This window comes from Globicephala melas, chromosome 3 (genome assembly GCF_963455315.2).
Source record: "Globicephala melas chromosome 3, mGloMel1.2, whole genome shotgun sequence".
NCBI lineage: Eukaryota > Metazoa > Chordata > Mammalia > Artiodactyla > Delphinidae > Globicephala > Globicephala melas.
Window position 1 is genome coordinate 57,923,125 of NC_083316.1, and position 4,746 is coordinate 57,927,870.

Genomic DNA, 4,746 nt, shown 5'->3' on the forward strand with positions numbered 1-4,746 from the left:
AGTTTGGTTCAGTGTGAAATTTCAGTGTCTATCTGATTCAGAGCTCTTTCCCTTTGCCAGTCCAGACTTAGGCGCCTTGCGGCTTAAGAGGCTTGGAGTAGAGAGGAGTGTGGTCTTCTATTTACAGACTACCCTCTCCTTCCTTGAATAGATTCTGGTTCTGGTTTGGGGGCAGGGAAGAGGATAGAGTTTTATTAAATGTCTCCTTTTCGTTGTGGCTGCTTCTCTGGCTGTCACTGTTTAATGGGGAATATATCCAATGTCCCTAGTTCCTGGCACAGAGCTACAAAACCCCTTGGAATTTCCTGAGTGATAGGAATGTCTTTGTTATGCTAATGAGGCGACTCTGGTGGGTTCCTAGATTGCTTCAGGGTGGAGGCTGGTCCCCAGAAAGACCAAGAATGTGCTTAGGGAGTTAGAACTCTCAGCTGCCCTGACCTCTGGGGAGGTGAGAGGAGCTGGACATTGAGTTAAATCACAGGGCCAGTGATGTAATCAGTCATGTCTATGCAATGAAGCCCCAGTAGAAATTCTGGACACCAATGCTCAGTGGAGCTTCCTGGTTGGTGAACACACTGATGTGCTGGTAGGGTGATGTGTCCTGATTCTGTGAGGAGAGGACATACAAGTTCTGCGTTTCCTCCCAGACCTCGCACTATGTGTATCCTTTATAGTAAAACTATAGTCGTAAGTATAGTCCTTCCTTGAGTTCCGTGAGTCGTTCTAGTGAAGTACTGAACTGAGGGGGTTGTGGAAACCCCCAGTTTGCAGCCAGTTGGTCAAAATTATAGGTGGCTTGGGGACCCCATATGCAGCTGGTATCTGAAGTCAGGACAGTCTTGTTGGAGACCAAGCCCTTAAACCTGAGGTGTCTGATGCTGTGTCTGGTGGTTAGCATCATAACTGGATTGCAATACACGCCAGCTGAAGTGGAAACAGAACAACTGAGTCATCACCAATCCTCTCCATGGCCGGTGCCCAGAGGCGCGCTTAGTCGTGGAGCTGCACGTGCAGTTCAGCAGAAGCTTGTGGGGCCTCCTACCACGTGAAAGCTCTAGCTCCATCTTGACCGCATCTAGCTCTAGCTCTAGCTCCTGCTCTCAACACAGCGGCCTGCCCAGCAACCTGTTGCTGCTAGAATACCTTGGGCAGCACACAGCCCTCTTAGGGGAGAAGCTGGCAATGCGGGTCAGGTCCAGGTCCTGAGGCAGGAGATAGATGGGCCCCAAGCTGAACAGTTTCTCTTCTGTGGACGGAAACTCCATAATAGTAGAAACTCCATAAAAGCAGGATGATGGAGGAGGCTGGGCCCTACCCAGATAAGAGATAAAAAGACCACATATTCCTCATTTTCCAAGTCAAGGAGACCTTCCCGACTACACATGCACAGAAAGGCTCCTTGGACGTCAAAAAGGGAGAGGACGCCACCCCATAGTAAGTGATGTTAACTACCCATAGGCCTCTTCACTAGAATCCATCTTGGCTAAGAGATGCACATGTGACACGGGAGGACCCTGAGATAAACCAAATACAGACTCAGAACTAGGCAAAGCAAGATGATTGGTCAAAGGAATCCCAGAAGAAATGCCCCATAAAAGTGATTCAAACTACCACGAGGGCACGACTCTCTCTCTCTGAGCCCACCTATGTGTCTATCCCCACGTACCGTACTCTTTTTCCTCCTAATAAACACTTTACTTGCTTCACTACTTTCCATCTCTATGTGGAAATTCATTTCTACACAGCCGACAACCCAGGGCCTTGTCACTGGTCATTGGTCCCCCGTGGTCTGGTGGCTAAAATTCAGCCCTTTCACTGCCGCTGCTGGACCTCAGTCTCTGGCCGGGAACTGAAATCCTGCCTCAAGCTGCTGCAGGCCAAGGCCACCAGAGATCAATCCCTTCCTGTGTGTCCATAATACCCCCAGAAACTTCACATGTGGGAATGCAGAGAGCTCCACCAATGCCCCTCGCTTCTACTTTGCCATCACGCTCATGATGGCAAAGGGGCAGGGCATTCAACCCATTGGCTAAGCCCATGTCCAATCTGGGACATGAAATGCCAGTCACCCCTTCTTGTAGGTACTCCAAAATCTTTACAGATAATTCCTTTGGGGCTTCCCCATTCCCCACTTGGATAAGAAAGGAAAATAACGTCCCTGTCAACTACCCACCTGAAACAGGAGGGAAGGGGGCAGGGCACAACCTTTAAAAGAATGACATAAACATAGGACATGACAAAAGCTGGTTAGAACCAACTAGGTTGAGATGGCGGAAGATTCTACTTCCAGTAGACCTTGAGCCTCATTATACACTGATTGTAATACATCAGCCAAATGGCACACCCACCGGTGCCATGACAGTTCTGAGGCCGACCATAAAAGGCTAAAAAGTGGGCGGTGGCCCAATTCCTGGAAATCTCCACCCCTTCCCCAAAATAGCTGGAATACTCCTCCCACTCATTAGCCTATGAAATTACCCACTCCTGTAAAAACTGACAACTCCATATACCCTGTTGCCTCTCGCCTTCTGAGATGACCCACACTATGTCTATGGAGTTTGTTTCTCTCTAAACAAATCCACTTCTTACCTATCACTTTGTCTCTCACTGAATTCTTTCTGCAACAAGACATCAAGAACCTGGGTTTTGTCCGGGTTCCAGTCCCAATCTGAGTTGCATGGTTTCACACCCCCACCCCCGCCAAATTTAGGTTTCCAGCAACTCTCTTCCTGATCTCTTTATATGGGCTGTGGAGGGATTCTTGTCTGGTGTTAGCAGGGCTCGATCTGCTTGCTATGGGTAAAACCTGCAGGGAGTGGCCACCTATCTGAGATCTCTCACTAGAATGTAGGGGTTCTTAGAGTCTCTTGTTTTCAGCTTTGGGCCTCAGCCGTTATTCCTGAACAGAGTTCTCTTATGAATTAACAAACAAATAAACAAAAACAGGTCAGATCAATCAACAAATATATTTTGAGCACCTATTTCATGCACTAGACTATGGAATGAAAACGGTAAAAGAATCGCATGGTTAGTCGTGAGAGACCTCAGTAGGGAGGGTAAGTATCTATAATAAGAGATGGGATTTGGAAACTGCAGATAGAGAGACCTGGTCCTCGCTGGGGACTAGATGTAGTTCTACGTCGGAAGTGTATCTGGTTTTCTTCCTCTGCTTTCTCATTGCAGCAGCACTAATTACAGGCAGGGGAAGGTGAACCCTGCATAACTAAACTGGATTATTTTTATTGTTTCCACAGGAACCACACCACGTGAGGAATGTTTGTCCAGGGACTATGCTGCGTTTGTATTCATTTTATTCAGTTGTCCACAAGAGTGATTGGATTTTATGTCCTATAACTTTAATACCATGAAATATGCTTAAGGTACATTGATTTTAAACAGGATATGAATTTCAAAACTCCTGAGCTTCCCACTTCGTCGGGTTCTGTCATGATTTTATTTAGTTGATCTCCACTCTTGATATCCCATTAAGCTTTTTTAAAATATAAAAGCCTGAAGGCCATTTGCAACCCCCTGCTGTTGGAATTGGGGCCTCAAGCTTTGCCTGGTGGCCATCCCCCTGCCGAGGAGTTGAATGCAGTGGTGCTTCTGTTCTATCACACTGCAGGTCCTGGGCAGGGAACAGGACAGCAGGCCGTGGAAAATCCTGGTTGGATCTGGGACGCACCCTGTCCTCTCTGGCTGGAGTCAACAGCACCATCGCCTTCAAGGAGGCTGCACCTAACTCTTAATGTGCTGTGACCATGTGGCCTAATGGATAAGGTGTCTGACTTCGGATCAGAAGATTGAGGGTTCGAGTCCCTTCGTGGTTAGGTTCATTTTGATTTAAAAAAAAAGAAAAGAAAGTCATGGTTTAACCTGAGTTCATCATGTTCAGGTACCACCACTTAGCAGCTCTGTGACCTTGGGAAGTTGCTTATCCTTTTCTGACCCTCCATTGTGTGATATGTACAACGGCAATAAAAATACTACCTCCCTAACAGGGCTGCTGGGCAGATTAGATGAGATAATGCCCCTAAATCCCTGAGAGCAGTGTCTGACACATAATAGTGCTTAATAAATATGACATGCTATTCCGAGTAAGGGGGTGGGGTGGGAGTGGAGAAAGAAAGTTCTTCGTAAATGTGTACAGAGTCACTACAAATGTTCTAAGTACTAGAGCGTTTTTGTAGACTATGCTGTCTCCAAGACGGATATAGAGCTTTTCATCAGGTCGGAGGACCTTCCTGGTGAAGAAGGAAATTATCTCATCAGGGTTTGTGTTCCGAGCTTGCGGTGCCGGCTGATGTTGATTTAGCTCACTTACCAAGCCACACACCACGCTGCAGTTCTCATTGGCCTTCACATTAGCTTATTAATCCTCGAGTTATCCCTCTATGGTTCAAGGGCATATTGGCTCTCCAGCAGAGGCACCAGGAGGTGAAATAATGTGCCCCAACCAGGCCGAAAGGGAGTGGCTGAGTCAGCTGTGTTTCTCCCGCGCCCACCACACTTAGAGGCTTCATTCACACTGAAGATTTTTTTCTCTAGAACTGGTGTTTTCTTTTTTTTTTTTAACTGTATAAAAATGAAAAACTTTAGTACGCTTTAAGACAGATTAAAACAAAACAAAATGAAAAATTATAGAGTAGAGTGGAAGAAAATAATCACTGCAGATAATTGATTTCTGTCCATCCTGGTCAATGAGCTCCTATAAATTGCTAACATCTATCAGGCATTTCTCTCTGT

At 46.5% G+C, this 4,746-nt stretch overlaps 1 non-coding gene across 1 annotated transcript; it reads left to right on the forward strand.

Moving 5' to 3' along the window:
* Positions 1 to 3,757: 3,757 nt before the first annotated feature.
* On the forward strand, positions 3,758 to 3,830 carry TRNAR-UCG (transfer RNA arginine (anticodon UCG)). Its single transcript has one exon. It is a non-coding gene; the product is annotated as a tRNA-Arg (tRNA).
* The last annotated feature ends 916 nt before the right edge of the window (positions 3,831 to 4,746 follow it).